Source organism: Musa acuminata, chromosome BXJ2-9 (genome assembly GCF_036884655.1).
Source record: "Musa acuminata AAA Group cultivar baxijiao chromosome BXJ2-9, Cavendish_Baxijiao_AAA, whole genome shotgun sequence".
Lineage (NCBI taxonomy): Eukaryota > Viridiplantae > Streptophyta > Magnoliopsida > Zingiberales > Musaceae > Musa > Musa acuminata.
This window is the reverse complement of record NC_088346.1, coordinates 39,320,207-39,338,600: the sequence shown is the minus strand read 5'-3', so window position 1 is coordinate 39,338,600 and position 18,394 is coordinate 39,320,207.

Here is an 18,394-nt window from a genome sequence, read left to right as displayed (position 1 = left end):
ATGGGGTTGGCTCATGGTGGAACAAAATGACCCATTGTTTGGGTTAATCCATTTGGCTTGAATTCTACTTGGATCAAACAGACTGAACGAGCTTGCACTTGTTCGAATGTATGAATCATAATATTGAACTGTAATGTCTCAGAGACTGATTGCAACAGCATTCTTTGTCTTGTTTATGATATTCTCATAGTTTTTCACATCAACATTCATATCACTCAGTTGTTGTACTTGTAGCAGCATTTCCAAATTTAAAATATAGAACAGAATTGCAGCTATTCAAGTAGGATTATGAAAAGTTGTCCTGCCCAATGCAGCAAGCTTGTTTTCCCACACATCTTGCAATGCAAGGATCGCAGTCATAACAATTCATTTGTTTTTCCTGGACTCCTCTGGATTGAGAATTAAGTTTCAAAAAGGTTAAGAGGAATTATAAGTGTTTGCATCAAAATTATGATGACTTCATTAATGTACATCATGAGATTCCATAATTTGACTAAGGACGAATCATCATGATGTAATCGCCATGTTTTCATTTTTTTCCTTTTTTTTCATGTGAATTATTGTACATGCGTAAAATTTATTAAGAAATAAACTCAAATTATAAGTGAGCGAATAGAAACTATGGAGAATAGAAAAGAATGGAGGGGAAGAGTATATGGAGGTCTTATGATATTTGTAGGACCTAAGATTGAGAGGACATCATGTTTAGGTGTTAAACAACATATTCCACTTCCAAATCAAAGACCAAAGATCATCTCTAAAGCAATACATATAAAAAATTCCACCAACTTAAACATTAATAGAGAATCAAAGACAGATAATAGGTCATACAAACATTATGTTCCATATTTTAAGCAAAAAACATCGACAAAATTTATGCCTTTGGTCTTGATTAATGTTCTTTTGATTGGGATTTTTAGCTAAGGCATACGTAGGTAAAATGGTGTCCATACGTTTTCCCTTTGAGAGGAGGAAATTATACATGTGTCTTTTGAGTCTTTGATATTTGAAGTCTTTGGATTCGTTTTAGCACACTTTGTTCTTTGCACACTCGTGACTTCATTCTCAATGTATAAAAGCTCCTTTTGCATGAGAAAATTAGAACAATTTAACAAACACAGACAGCAAAATCACAAAAACAGGACAAAAAGTGAAGTTTTTGTACCTTTTCTCGCATTCGAAGAGAAAGAATATTCTTCATAATAACTTACACTTTTGTCCAAATGACCAAAATCAAAAAGTTAAGTTTTAAAAGAAATATTATGAGATATAAGTTATTACGACCAAAATCATAATAACTTACGCTTTAGCAATACTTTTCCTTACTCGTTATAATGTTGAATTTCGAATTTTGACGATGAAGTTTGTTTATCTAATCTATATGTTGAGATAAGTATATAGGATTAACTACGATGACAATAAGACATGCAGCAGGTGTTGAGCCAAAGTCAAAACAAAGATCACGTTGGGGTTCGAGAGTTCGTTGGAAGTTCGGATGGTCGTCGGAGGTTCTACGGGAACAATCCGAGAAGTCCAGGAGCTGGCCAAAGAAGTTTGTCGAAACTCGCCAAGAGAATCGTCGCAAGTCTAAGAGTTTGCCGGGAGTCCGTCGGAGCATCGCCGAGGGTTCGTCGGATGTTCGCCGGAAGTTCGCCAAAAGCTCGCCGGAAGAAGCGATTGACACACCGGAACACGATCTGCAGTATTGATATCTTAATTATCATAGTTAGCATGTAGATTAAGTTAAGATTGGGAGGTGATCCCATTAACTTAATCTGGGGCCAATTGGGCCCTTAACAGATCCAAATTGGGCAGAATGGATCAGCTCATTCGAACCTAGGAGACTCGGTCTCCCAGGAGTTCTAGGTGGTAGTACAGCCCTTGTCAGGTGGTGGCATCGCCCCTGTCAAGCAGTAGTACGGCCTGAGCTCGGTCTCCGAGTGATGTCAAGTGGTACTATCGCCCAGACTGAGTGGTCGTGTCGCTTAGTGATAGATGACAGGCGGTAGTACTGCCCAGTTATGGCGGTGGTACCGCTAGGACCCTGAAAATCAGGGAATGGACACTTTTGAGCTCCAAATTCAAACTAATTGGGGCCTATATAAACCCCACCCTTTCTGCATGAAAGAATAACCGAAAGCTTGCTATTCTGAGTATTTGAGAGCTTAAAAGTGTTGTAAAATGCTAGAGTTCTTCTCCCTCTTTTCTTACTAAGTCTTGATCATTCAAGAGAGGAGTGAAAACTTGTAAGGGTTGTCTCTTAAGTCCGTCAAAAGGAGAAAAACTATAAAAGGGTGGTTGGCCTTCGCCTATTGAAGGAAGGCCTCTAGTGGATGTCGGTGACCTCGTCGGAGGAGAAAGCCAAAAGTGGATGTAGGTTAAGATTGACCGAACCACTCTAAATCTTGGTTTGCATTTACTTTCTGCTTATTATCTTAAACTGTAAATTTCCTTCATTGCTTTACATCAATTACACTTCTGCATACTCTCAAGTTAAAGATCTTTCTGAAATGATTTCCATCGAAATCTGATTTCATCGTACAAAAGTCTTTTTAACCGACGAAAGTTTTCCGCTACACTAATTCACCCCCACCCCCCCTCTCTTAGTGCTCTTGATCCTAACATATACAACAATAGTAATTACTCTTCTTCGCTGATTTGTTATTGCTAGTTTCTTCCTCTACTCGATGACAATAACCACTATGCTGATATGTCATTGCTACTCGGCCTACTCTCTTCACTATCAACCAAGTCACTATCGGAGGACTTCAAGTCATCGTAGTCGCCCATTTTAGACTTCCCCTATTTCCTTGCTAGTTCTCATCATCGAGTTGCACTAGGACATCACTGATCTATTGTTGTCACTATAACAACAATAGTGTCCTTTTCTCAACAAACTACCATGCTGCCATATGCTGCTTCAATAAGATTCGCTTCCTCCACCTCCTATGGCATCTTTCTTGACCCTCGGATCTCATGGAACTCTAGCAAAGTACTCTTTTCCTCGAGCACTCCCCCTTCTACCTCACCGATCGCCTCTTTCTACCCCAAGTACTTTCTATCCCTATGTGCCTACCACTTCTCCACTGATCTACCCCCAAGTGTCCGATACATCCTCTTGGCCTCCTCATCCTCGGGAGTGCACAATGTCTACTTCTCTATCGTTCTTCCCTATAGTGTTGCCAACTCCGACGACCCTCCCATTGTTCATGGTGCTTCAAAAATCTCAAGCCGATGGGCTTCAACCAAATTGCATCTGCCTTGTTCGGAAACCTATGATGACATCACATGAGCAACAAAAGTACAAAAAATAAAAATCTTATATTTCTATAGAAAATAGTTTCTTATCATTGTGCTGGTGCATAAAAACCTATTAAACTAAAAACTACATGTATGAAAGATGTATTACCAAGGGAGATCGTATATCCCTAAAAACTTATAAATTTATGGGAGAGGATGAAGGAGGTCAACTATCCTCCTCTCTAGTGTGATCCCACATTATAGGGATTGTGAAGACGTTCCTCAAATCATTGCACAATCCTCTTTTCCATGTGCACCATGTGATCAAGAAGGGGGCAGACTCTTTTTGCTATCCATACACCTCAAATAGGGGCTGCTGGCTAAGGAGGAGAGGGGAAAAGAAGAATATGAAGTGGTAGCTAAAAGGGGTCTAGCCTATGACCCTTTGCTTCCCTCCTATTTATAGAGATTCTCTATCAACTTAACCATCATGGATTCTGCTCTATTGGGTACTAGATCTCTATCCAACTACCAAAGCCTCTTGGTTTAGTGGATCTCTATCAAATAATCTCTTATTGGCTCTTATTGGATCTTATTAATAAGATCCAATAATTCAAGGGCTTATTGGATATCTAATAAGATAGGGGCTTCAGCGGATCTCTCATATCCGAACCACTACTCATCGCAACACATACCATTTATGTATGACCCTCTAGGCCCAATATCGAGCTGGTCATAAGTCATACATGTTAGAACTCTTTCTGGCTTAGTAAATTATTATTTTTATATAATTCACTCGACTTATCAATTACGGGCGTACTAGACCACTATGCCATAGTTCTCAAACGATATATATGAATCTAATCCATTGGACTTGTCTATGTTAGAATCGAGTCGGCACTAAGAGGGGAGGAGGGTGAATTAGTGCTTACTATAAAAATTTCATCAATTCAAAAAACTTCAATCATTTTGAAAAGTTTGATCGGATGAAACCTATATCGGAATTGATATTGAAAGTGTATTTCACTTGAATTAAATGTAATAAGCAATTAAAGATAGAGAACATCATTAATGAAGAGCAAAAGAGAGTGCACACCAAATTTATAGTGGTTTGGTCATCGTGACCTATATCCACTCTTGATTCTTCCTCCGTTGAGGCCATCAGCGTCCACTAATGGTCTTTGTTTAATGGGTGAAAACTAACCACCCTCTTACAATACTTTCTTCTTTTTATGGGTTTAGGAGACAACCCTTATAAGCCTCGTACCTCTTCTTAAATGATTACAAAACTCGAAAGGGAGGAGGAGGGCACTTAGCAATTTTACAACTCAAAATCTCAAGAATTTTCTTCACATTTTCATTTCTCTTTCATGCAGGAAAGAGTAGGATATTTATAGGCCCCAATAACTTCAAAAATGAAGCCAAAAAATATCTCATCCCGTGTTTCCAAGGTACTGGCAGTACCACCACCATTATTGGGTAGTACCACCACCTACAAACTGATATTATACGATACCACCACCTAGATCACTTGGTAGTATTAATTGTCGATGGTACCACCACCCAGACCACTTGGGAGGTTAAGCCCCAAGTAGTTCCACCACCTAGTCTAGGTGGTGCCACTTCTTGATGTGGCTCCAAGTGGTTGAATGAGCCATCTAACTAGCCCAATTCAGCCCTGTTTTGGGCTTAGTTGGCCCCTAATTGAGTTAGTAGAATTTTTATTAAAACTAACTCAAATTAAAGTTCTAACTATGATAGTTAAGACTAAAATAATTATACATAATCTAAGTTGTTCAACACGTCAATTGTTCAACTAAACTCTCGGTGAACTTTCGACAAACTCCAAGCGATCTTTTAAGAGCTTTCAGCGAACTCCCGATGAACTTCCGGTGAGCTTTTTGGTGAACTCCCAGTGAACTTCTAGCGAGCTTTCATTGCATCGACAATCCTTCGATGTATCCCCCGATTCATCCGGCCCGATGCTTGATCATTGACTCCGACCCAACTTTGATTCTACTTTAATTATTTTGCCTTTCTCACGATCGTAGTTAGTCCTACATCACTTATCTCAATACATGGATTAGATCATTAATTCACCAATTGATTTTATCATCAAAATCCAAGATTAAACAATCTCCTCTTTTTTGACATTGACAATCAATTGATGACAGAGTTAACCTTAACTCCTGCTATCTATATGCCATATTGAGATAAGGTAAACTTGAATTCAAAAGGATTCATAATGTTTGAATTCAAGTGAAACAATTTTGATCATAGTGATCAAAATCAAAATTTCATACATTGTGCATCATCATAGTTTTAAGTCATCAAAGCATAGCATGCATAATTTCATCACTTCATGCATGATAATAAATCAATATCACTTTAGGCATGGCCTATATGATACTAAAGCATTTATCACTTTATGTATGATAGCAAAATTAACATCATTTTAGCATGATATTCATGGTACTAAAGCATTCATATTTTTAATCATTTTGGGCATGACATATATGATATTAAAGCACCATTTATGACTTCATGCATGATACCAAATTTAACATAACATACATGATACTAAAGTATTTTTTAACCATTTATCACTTCATGCATGATACTACATTTAACATCATTTTGGTATGATTCCAAACATTCATCATTTCTCCCCCTTTGTCATCAACAAAAATGAGAATTCATGCAAGTATTTTAAACTATTCAAATAAGTTTTATACTAGTTTATCCAAGCTAGCAAATTTGTGAAATGAGAAATTAAGCAAAAACTTTACATGATAACTATTTTTGCTTCTTGAAATGGACAAACTAGCATTTTTTGCTTTAGATGTGCAAGAACTTTTTGGTTCTTCTTGAGATATGCAAGTTTCTTTCTTTCTTTTGTCATAAAAATAAGAATAAGGGAGGAATTCATTCATTACAAGAAAAATCAAGAACCAAATCCATGAAAGAATTTAAACCAAATCAAATCCATAAAAAAATAAGTTTCATTGGATCAAGCTTTTACTTTTACAAAGAGAAAGGATTCATCATAAAAGATCAAAATGTGCATACTAAAAAATTATGAATCAAATCTCTTTTCTTGTAAATAGAAGGAAGAAGATTCATAGGAAATGATTATTGCATAAAAGATCAAGTATGACAAAAATCCATAAAACTTCAAGAAGGTGATAGGAAATGATCTCGCTAAAGAGATAACTCAATTTCCAAAGTCAAGAAATTTGAAAAAAATATAAAGGAATTCATGCATTCGGAAGATTTAACATGCCTAATTCTCTTCTAATAAAATGAAATTATTCCTCATTCAATGGTTTTATAAAAATATTTACTAATTGATATTTAGTATCAATAAATTCTAAAGATATATCATGATTATTAATATGATCTCTAATAAAATGATACATAATGTTAATATGTTTAGTTTTATAGTATTGAATGAGATTTTTTGTTAAATATATTGCACTAGTGTTATCACATTTTATAGGTATGTTTTTCAAGTGAATTTCATAATCTTCTAAAGTGTTTTTCATTCATATAACTTGTGCACAATATGCACCTACTACTATATTCTCAACTTTGGTTGTAAATAATGCGATCGAGTTTTGTTTCTTGGAAGACCAAGAGATAAGTGTATGACCTAAGATTTGACATGTTTTGGATGTGCTTTTTTATCTATTTGACAACTAACAAAATCAGCATTAGCATAAGCAAGTAACTCAAAGTTTTTGGATTTTGGATACCATAATCCTAGATTAGGAGTTTCCTTTAGGTATCTAAAAATCTTTTTAATAGCTTTTAAGTGAGATTGCTTGAGATTAGATTAAAATCCAGCACATAGTCCAATACTAAACTATCTATCATACCTCTATAAGTCTTTTGATCAAAGCATTCTTCATTAATGTCTATATCTAATTTTGTAGAAGTGTTCATTCGTGTATTAATAGCTTTAGCACTATCTATATTAAATCATTTTAATAAATCTAAAGCATACTTAGTCTGACTAATAAAAATTTTATCACTTAATTATTTAATCTGTAATCCTAAGAAAAAGGCTAATTCGCCCATTAAGCTTATTTCAAACTCTTGACTCATACTTTTGGCAAATGATTCAAATAAAGATTTATTTGAAGAATAAAAAATGATATCATCAACATATATTTGGATAATGAGAAAATTATTTTTAAAATATTTAATAAATAATATAGTGTCAACCTTGCCTTTTATAAAATTAATTTGAATAAGGAAAGAATTAAGCCTCTCATACCAAGCCCCAAGGGCTTATTTTAATCCATAGAGAGCCTTAGACAACTTAAATACATGATTCAGAAAAATTACATTCTTAAATCTAGGTGGTTGTTCAACATAAACTTCTTCAGAAATAAAGTCATTAAGAAAAGCCATTTTAATATTTATTTGAAATAACTTAAAATTATTATAACTAGCATAGGTAAGGAGAATCCTTATAACTTCAAGTCTAGCCACAAGAGTGAATGAGTCTTCATAATCGATACATTCTTCTTGGTTGAAATCTTTGGCCACTAATTTAGCCTTGTTTTTAACCGTGATACTAAGTTCATATTATTTGTTTTTGAAGACTCATTTAGTACCAATTATCAAATAGTCACTAGGTCTAGGAACAAGCTTCCACACCTCATTTCTCTTAATTTGATTTAATTCTTCATGCATTGCAAAGACCCGTGAATCATCTTTTAGGGCTTCATCATTGAATTTAGGTTCAATTTGAGATAAAAAGACTGTATTCACACAAAAACTTTTAAAATAAGAACAAGTTTGAACACCTTTTGATGTGTCTCAATGATTAGCTCCTTAGGATGCACATCTACTATTGGGAAATCTTGGGGGGCGACATCATATGTGTTAAATCTTAGATTTTGATGATGAAACCAATTGATAATGTTTATGATTTGATCTGCATTTTGAGTGATGCAAGAAGCTTTGATCAGGGAGAAACTATTAAACCAGGAAGAATCATGTTGGGCTGGAGAGAAATATATCAGATGATTGGATGTTGCAGCGAAGGATCGGTTGATGTATCAACAGAAGGTTTCAGGCCATGGGTTTGGACAATGGGCCAAGAAGAGCAAAAATTGTGCTAAGGAAATCGGAGTTACGGAGGTCAATTGGCCGATTGGGCAACAGGCCGCAAGAGAGGACGATGCACCGAAGAATCGGACGAAGGGTCGATGAACCAATGACATGATCGGAGAACATTTGATTAGCATTGTAATAATTATCTAGATCAAAGTAGGTTTTAAGTGTGCATGATTAACTATGATAACGATTAAGGCATAAACAAAATGAAGTCCCGGAGTTAAGAACGAGATTTCGTTGGGAGTTCGAGAGTTCGTTGGAAGTTCTACTGGAATTGACTTAGAAGTCTAGGAGCTTACCAAAGAAGCTTATCAAAACTCACCAAGAAGATCATCGTGAAGTCTAGGAGCTTGTCGAGAGTCCACTAGAACATTGCCGAGAGATCTTGAAAGTTTGCCGGAAGATCGCCGGAAGCTCGCCGGAAGAAACCAAGACTTATCGGACCTATTTAGCTTAGTGTATGCCTTACAATTTATAGTTAGCACATGATTGGGTTAGAATTTGACCAACTCAATTAAGGGTCAGTTGGGTCAAACTTTGGGCTGTGTTAGGTTAAGTGCAAGGCCCAAACAGTAACCCAATAGGTGACACCATTACCACCAGACTAGGTGGTGGTACTACCCAGTGGTGGTGTCAGGCGGTGGTACCGCCCAGTGTCAGTACTGTATGTGGTGGTACCACTAGGACCCCGAAAATCGAGAATGAGATATTTTTAGGCTCCAAGTTTGAATCTACTTGAGGCCTATAAATACCCCTCTCATCCATAGTTAACAAACACAAGAATTGAGAGTAAAAAAAGAAGAAAACTCTATTATAATCGTATGTGAACTCTCCTCAAAATCTAAGTGTTAGTGAAGTTTAAGAGAGGCGATTGTTGGGGTGTAAAGGTTCTCTCTAAGCCTGCAAAAGGAGAATAGAGTTGTAAAGAGGTGGTTGGTCTTCACCTATTGAAGGAAGACCAATAGTGGATGCCAATGGCCTCAACGGAGGAGGAATTGGGAGTGGATGTGGGTCATGATGATCGAACTACTATAAACTCGGTTTAAATTTCTGTTTTGCTCTTTACTTTAATTGTAAACTGCCATACTTTCTCATTACTTTAGCTGCATACTCTTACGAACATGTTTCAAGTTAACATCTTTCCGAGATTGGTTTTATCGTACGAGGATTTTTAAACTAACGTGATTTTATCCACTGTACTAATTCACCCCCCCCTTAGTGCCGACTCGTTCCTAACAGCATACGTAGTAGAAGAGCAGAAAACAAAATCTCCAATTCCCAAAGATATGTTCATCATCATGTGAAGATTGGTTTGCAAAAATCCGTGGAACAAAAAGTCACGTGTGAGATAGATTATGTTACTAAGGGAGATCGTATATCCCTAAATTCCTACAGATCTCTAGGAGATGGTGAAGGAGGTCAAGCGCCCTCCTCTCTAGTAGTGATCCATACAGTAGGGCTGCGACGATGCTCTTCAAAACTCCAGACCTGCTCTAAGGTAGAGAAGAGGGAGGAGAATAGGAGAGGCAAGCAAAAGGATCTCTAGCCTATAAACTATTAATTCCCTCCTATTTATAAATATCTCATATCAACTTAACTTTAATGGATCCTCCCCTATTGGGTATTGGATCTCCATCCAACTACCTAAGCCTCTTAGATTAGTGGATCTTTATTCATCACATGGGTAGTTATTGGATCTCATCTATAGGATCCAATATTTGAGGGGCTTATTAGATATCCAAGAAGATAGGGGCTCTGACGGATATCTCATATCCGAATCTCTACTCATCGCAATGCCTACCATATGTATGTGACTCTCTAGGCCCATTATCGAGCTGGCCATGAGTCATATCTATCAGAACTCCTTCTAGCTTAGTGAATTATTATCTCCATAATAATTCACTCAACTTATCGACTATAGACGTACTAGGCCACTACGCCGCAGATCCTAGACCGTTGAATCTCGGATTTTGATAATGAAATCAATTAGTAAATTATTTGATCTAATCTATATGTTGAGAAAAGTGTGCAGAATTAAATATAATAGTAGTAAGACCTAAAGCAAATGATGTGCCGGAGTCCAGATCGAGATTTCATTCGGAGTTCGAGAGTTCGTCGGAAGTCCGGATGTTTGTCAGAAGTTCTACTGGAACTAACCGAGAAGTCCAGGAGCTTGCCAAAGAAGCTCGTCAGAACTCATCAAGAAGATCGACGTAAAGTCTAGGAGCTTGGGAAGTCCACTGGAACATTACCGAGAGATCATCAGAAGTTCATCGGAAGCTCGCCGGAAGAACAATTGATAAACCGGAACTAGAATGCTTTATTAAATGTCTTAATTATCATAGTTAGACCATAAATTGAGTTAGGATTGAGAGGTAATCCCACTAACTCAGTTATGGGCCAACTAGACCTTTGACAGGGCTGAATTTGGTCGTTTGAACAGCTCATTCAGCACCTGAAGTAATGGTCGATGGTGGCACCACCTAGGACTCGATCTCCCAAGTGTTTTGGGCCATGGTACTACCTAAACTGGGTGGTGATACCACCGTTAAGTATTGTTGTCAAGCGGTTATACTATTAGAGCTTGGTCTTTGAGTTCTGTCAGGTGATCGTACCGCCTAGATTGAGCGGTGGTACCACCCATTGTCAGTTTGTAGGTAGTAGTACCACCCAATAATGGTGGTGGTACTGCTAGTACCCCGAAATCCAGGGATGTGATACTTTTTGGCTCCAATTATGAAGCCATTGGGGCCTATAAATACAATACTCTTTTATGCATAAAAGAGAACAAAAAAAAAGGGTGTTAATATAATCTTGAATTCTTGGGGTGTTAAAAGTATTGTAAAAGTGCAAGAGTCCTCCTCCTCCCTTTCTAAGTGTTGAAATCATTCAAGAGAGATGTGAGGCTTGTAAGGGTTATCTCCTAAACCCGTAAAAAGGTGAAAGCACTGTAAAGATGTGGTTGGTCTTCATCTATTAAAGGAAGACCATTAGTGGACACCGATAACCTCAATGGACGAGGAATCAGAAGTGGATGTAGGTCACACAGACCGAACCACGATAAATTCTGGTTTGCATTTCTATTATTGCTATTTACTTATTTTGCATTAGCTTCACTTCCTTCTTACTTAGCTTTCACTACCCTTATGATAAAACATGTTTTTAAGTTATTTTTCGAGATTATTTTTAACGTACAAAAAATTTTAAACCATCGTTTTAATCTGCTACACTAATTCAACCCCCCTTTTAGTACCGACTCGATCCTAACAATTTGTATCAGAGCTCGGCCACTCTCATTTGGTTTGAAACCTAAGAGAGATGACATTTGCCAACAATCAAGAGAGTCATTCAATTACATATATTGGTAGACTAGAATGAGGATCTTTCTAATTTTAATATATTTTGAGTTATAGAATCTTGTGAAAAATGACTTTCAAAAATCTTCTCTTCCAATGAGTGATTGGAATAAGTTAGAGAAGAAGAATTTCACTTTAAATACCAAGGCTATAAATGCCTTATTTTATGCTTTAGATAAAAATAAGTTCAATCGAGTATCTATATGTGAAACAACATTTAATATTTGGCACACACTCGAAATCACTTACGAAGGCACTAGTAGAATAAAAGAGTCAAAGATAATCTTTTAGTTTATACTTATGAATTGTTTCGGATGAAGCCAAGCAAGACTATTGTCGACATGTAAACCTATTTTACGGATGTCATCAATAGTTTAAAAGCTCTTGACAAATATTTTTCGAACTTTGAACTTATTAATAAAATCTTGAGATCTTTTCCAAAGAGTTGAGACCTTAAAGTAATAGTCATTTAAGAGGCCAAGGATTTAAATAACTTTCCTCTTGAAGAATTTATTAGGTTACTAATGACCTATGAGATGACTTGCAATGCTCATGAAGAGCTTGAGAAAAACCTTTCAAAGAACAAGAAGGATATGGCACTAAGAACTCAAGAAGACTACTTGAAAGAAAATTCAAGTGATGAGGACTATGATGCTGACTTGGCACTCTTGACAAGAAAGTTCAAAAAATTTATAAAGAGAAATAAATTTAAAAATGATACTAAAAATAAATTTAAACCCAAGAAAGAATAAGTTATATGCATGAATGCAAGAAGCCATGACATTTCAAAAGCGAATGTCCCCAAGCAAAGAAGAAGCAACCAAAGAAGAAGAAGGCTCTTAAAGCAACTTGGGACGATTCAAGTTCCATAAATCGAAGTTTAAAGAAAGCAAGAAAATTCTCATTCTAGTTTTCCAATACATATAGATGGGTGATAGAAAGACCCTCTTAAAAGCCGAAAAAGTTCTCTCTCTTGAGTGTTAATCCAACGGAGAGAAATATAGCTATGATACCAACTATTAAGATCGTGACGGCACTAAAAGAGAGGGGGTGGGGGGGGGGGAGGGTGGGGTGGGGATGTCGATTTGGAAAACTTCATTTCAATTAAACCCATATTGGAAATGTGTTTAATATAAAAAGGGTATAAAGTAGATTATGCAGCTAAATCAGTAAGCAATATAAAGAGTAGAAATGACAAAGAAGAGATCACATCCATTCTAAATTCCTTCTTTGTTGAGGCCATCGGCGTCCACTAACAGTCTTCTTTCAATGGACAAAGGCTAACGACTCTTTTATAACCCTTTTCTCATTTTTAAAGGTTTAGGAGATAACCTTTACAATCACTGAACCCTCCCTTAAACAGAAATTACACTCTTAGAGAAGAGGAGGGGGACTCTCAAGATTGCAATAGTGTTTTCCCCAATTTATATTCTTAGTTCATGTGTTCACTAAGCAGGGATGAGTGAAGTTTTGATATGCCCCAAGTGGATACTAGCAGTACCACCACCAGTATTAGGTGGTACCTATTAGGATCAAGAACGACACTAAGGCGGGTGGTGAATTAGTACGGTGAAAAAATTACATCGGTTTAAAAATCTTTATACGATAAAATCATATTCTAACAAAAACCATTTCGTTTTTCTTGAATGAATAGAGAAGAGGGGAATGAATAGTTTGTAATGAAGTAAAGTTGAATGCAGTAAAGAGATTAAGTAGTAAGGAATGAACACACCAGAATTTATAGTAGTTCAATCGTTGTGACCTACATCCACTTCTAATTCCTCCTCCGTTGAGGCCACCGGTGTCTACTAATGGTCTTCCTTCAATAGACGAAGACCACCTTTTTATAGTGCTTTCTCCTTTTTACGAGTTTAGGAGATAACCCTTACAAGCCTCACCTTTTCTTCGATGATTACAAAGCTAAAGAGAGGGAGGAGGAGGAATCTTCTCACTTTTACAACACTTTTAACACCCCAACACTTAGAGTGTTTTCACATTTTGATTGCACTTTGTTATCCTTTTATGCAGAAAAGGTGGGATATTTTTAGGCCCTAATGGCTTCAAAATTAGAGCAAAAAGTGTCTCATCCCAGATTTCTGAGGTACTAGCAGTACCACAGCCAATACTGGGTGGTACCACCACTTGACACTCTGACACTGGGTGGTACCACCGCCTAGTCTAGCGGTACTACCCCTTGATAGAGTCTCAGATATTGAGCTCTAGCGGCACCACCACTCAATCTGGGTGGTACCATTGCCTAGAGCACTTGGGAGACAATTCCCTAGGTGGTTCCATTGCCCTAGTCTAGTGGTGCCACTATTGAATCTTGAATTTTGATGGTGAAATCAATTGTAAATTATTTGATCTAATATATATATTAAGAAAAATGTGCATGATTAACTATGATAGCAGTAAGACATAAAGCAGGTGTTGTACCAGAGTCAAGATCGAGATTTCATTGGGAGTTTGAGAGTTCATCGGAAGTCCGGACGTTCGTTGGAAGTTCTACCAGAACCAACCGAGAAGTCCAGGAGCTTGCCAAAGAAGCTCGTCGGAACTTGCCAAGAAGATCATCATAAAATCTAGGAGCTTGTCGGGAGTCCGCCAGAGCATTGCCGAGAGTTCGTCGGATGTTCACCGGAAGTACGCTGGAAGCTCGCGCGGAAGAGCAATTGACGCATCGGAACAAGAAGTGTTATGATCATGTCTTAATTATCGTAGTTAGAGTATAAATTAAGTTAGGATTGGAAGATAATCCCACTAACTTAATTAGGGGCTAACTGGGCCCTTAACAGTGCTGAATTGGGCCAAATTGAGCAGCTAATTCGACGGTGCCACCACTTGGAAAGTAGTGCCCCAGGTTATCTAGGTGATGGTGCTGCCCAGATTGGACAATGGTACCGTCGGCAGTTATTACTACTAATGGTGGTACTGCCCATGTCGGGCGATGGTACTGTTAGGACCGGAGCGGCACTAAGACGGGGGGGTGAATTAGTGCAACGGTAAAGTATGATAAACTTTCGACGATTTAAACACTTACGGAAACTTCGTACGATAAAAGCAACGTTTCGTTTGAAACCGTTTCGATTGCATTTTTAACTTGAAGGCATATGTAAGAAGGAGACAAAGAAGTAGAGCATCAAAGTGAAGATGGTTTGCAGTAATATAAATGACAATAAGATAAATGCAAACCAGAGAAGACGGTAGTTTATAGTGGTTCGGTCAATCGTGACCTACATCCACTCTTCCGATTCCTCTTCCGTCGAGGCCACCGGCAACCACTAATGATCTTCCTTTACTAGGCAAAGATCAACCTCCTTCTTACACCCCTCTTACAACCTCTTACAAGTGGTTCACCCTTTTACAAAGATTTCAATGAAGAGAAAGGAGGTGAACACTCAAGCTATTGAAAACAAGACTTTTCCTAAAGCTTTTCTCAACTTCTAGCTTCTAAAAAGGTTGTAATCTCAGCTGAGATTTGAGGGGTATTTATAGGCCTCAAGAGGATTCAAATTTGGGCTCTAAAATTTGAATTCTCTTGGAGTTCCCGATGCTGGCGGTGCCACCGCTTGTTGTTGGGAAATCCGTGGGGGCGACATCACATGCGCAGCGGAAGAACAAGAAAACAAAATCCCTGATTCCCAAAGAGATGTTCGTCGTCGTGCGAAGATTGGTACGCAAAAATCCGCGAAACATGAAACTGCGTATAGAGTAGATTATGTTACCTAGGGAGATCGTATATCCCGCGTTCTCCTCTCTAGCGGTGATCCACACAGTAGGGTTATGACGACGCTCCTCAAAACTCCAAGCCTACTCAGAGGTGGAGATGGAGAGGAGAATAGGAAAAGGCAAATAAAAGCTCTCTCTAGCCTATGGGGCTCTGAATCCCTCTTATTTATAGAGGTCTCCTGTCAAACCCTAATGGGTCCTCCCCTAGTGGGTATTGGATCTACATCCAATAAGACAAGGGCTCCGTCAGATATCTCATATCCGAACCTCTATTCATCGCAATGCCTACCATATGTGTGTGACCCTCTAGGCCCAATATCGAGCTGGCCGTGAGTCATACCTGTCAGAACTCCTTCTAACTTAGTGAATTATTATCTCTGTAATAATTCACTCGACTCATCGACTACGGACGTACTAGGCCACTACGCCGTAGTCCCCAGACGATACAGGGGAATCCAATCCATTGGACCTATCTGTCCTCAGTTACCGTGTACCTATAGTCCCTCATCCATCTAATATCCCAGAGACCGTATATCGAGCATGGTGTTGTCAGACCCATACGGTTTCTTCTCGAGTCTCGCTCTAATCGGATTCTCCCGGAGAACTCTTTCTCTCTCAACCCGAATGACCCTGGCCAGGGATTTGTCTGAGCAAGAACACATGGGATATTCCTCTCATGACGCCGAGAGTGGATGATCCTCTATCGACACTCAATAGCCCTCGTAAGGTCGACTACCACTCCCAATGACCAGCTGTACTAGATCTGGGACAACCGAACATATAACTCTGGTATCAAAGAGTGGAGCACTCATACAGGACATCCTTAGTGTCTCAAGTCTAAGGACCAGATACACCACTAGGACTACGGAATCGCTGTATGACAATAAGGTATCATCAACCATCCAGCATTCCGTAAGCAGATCAATCAGTGAACTCATTCTCCAATGAGCACCTGTATTGTATCCCTAGTGTCCCTACACAAGCAGTTATGAGACCAGCTGCATCCATCATATGGACGGGTATACAGAACACTAGTCTGTCCGATTATCACGATATCCCTCTCAAGTAACCTATGACCGGGATTATTTAGGATATGTGTTTAAAGGTGAATCGATCTCACTATCGTGATCTCATCACGATCCAATTCTCATTGCATAAATCCAAGGACATCACAATATATGTATGCATTTATATAAAGTAATATATGCCAAAATATAATAAGCAAAAAGATTCTATATTAAGTCACACGTGCCATCACTCACATGATTGGCTTGCTGGGCACCTATGACTAGCAATCTCCCACTTGACCTAAAGCCAATCACCTATGTGTCTGATCCCCATTAGACCCCTATGACGCTGAAAACAAATCTGAGACAACGGCTTTGTTAGTGGATCTGCAATGTTATCTTCGGATGGAACTCTTTCCACTACTACATCTCCTCGGGTCACGATCTCTCTGATAAGGTGGAGCCTCCTCAGAACATGCTTAGATTTCTGATGAGACCTAGGTTCCTTTGCTTGAGCAATCGCCCCGTTGTTGTCGCAATATAGGGAGATCGGCTCTTCGCTACCCGGCACGACTCCTAAATCTGTGATGAACTTTTTCACCCAAACTCCCTCCTTTGCTGCATCTGATGCAGCAATGTACTCCGCCTCTGTGGTCGAGTCAGCAGTGGTATCTTGCTTGGAACTCTTCCAGCACACTACTCCTCCATTCAGGGTGTACACATACCCTGAATTCGACTTGCTATCATCGACATCAGACTGAAAACTTGAGTCAGTGTAGCCTTCAACCTTAAGGATATTACCTCCATATACTAGTAAAAGATCCTTAGTCCTTCTCAAGTACTTAAGGATACACTTTACTACTTTCCAGTGCTCCAAGCCTGGATCCGCTTGATACCTGCTCGTGACACTCAGAGCATGCGCTATATCAAGCCTAGTACATAGCATGGCATACATGATTGACCCTATTGCTGAGGCATAAGGTATCATATCCATGTTCGCCCTTTCTTTTGGAGTCTTTGGGGACATACTCGTATAAAGCGATATCCCATGTCTCATCGGTATGAGACATCTCTTGGAATTTTCCATGCCAAACCTTTTGACAATGGTTTCTATGTACTTGGACTGGGATAAGCCAAGCATCCTCTTGGATCTATCTCTATAGATTCTAATCCTCAAAATAGAGGATGCTTCCCCTAAGTCCTTCATGGAGAAGTGTCTAGATAACCAAGCCTTTATTATGGATAGCATTCCTATGTCATTCCCAATGATCAGGATGTCATCCACATATAACACCAAAAAGGTGATAGCGCTCCCACTTACCTTTCTGTATACACAAGGCTCATCTTCATTCTTAACGAAGTCATAAGATCTGATTGCCTCATCAAATCTTATGTTTCAACTTCGGGAAGCTTGCTTTAATCCATAAATGTATCTAAGCAACCTACACACCTTATTTGGACAGTTCTTGGACACGTATCCCTCAGGTTGTATCATATACACCTCCTCCTCGAGGTTCCCATTGAGGAATGCGGTTTTCACATCCATCTGCCAGATCTCATAATCATAGTGTGCTGCAATAGCCAATAGAATTCTAATGGATTTTAGCATTGCTACGGGTGAGAAGGTTTCGTCATAGTCAACACCTTGCCTTTGACGATACCCCTTAGCCACTAGCCTTGCTTTATAGGTCTCTACCTTTCCATCTACTCCGATCTTTTTCTTAAAGATCCACTTGCAACCGATGGGTACAATACCTTCAGGCGCATCAACTAGGTTTCAAACCTTATTGGAGTACATAGAATCCATCTCAGAATTCATGGCTTCTTGCCACTTCCCGGAGTCTATACTCATAATAGCCTCCTCGTAGGTCTGAGGATCAATATCCTCTACATCCTCTCCTCTAATATGTCCCACATATCTCTCAGGAGAATGGG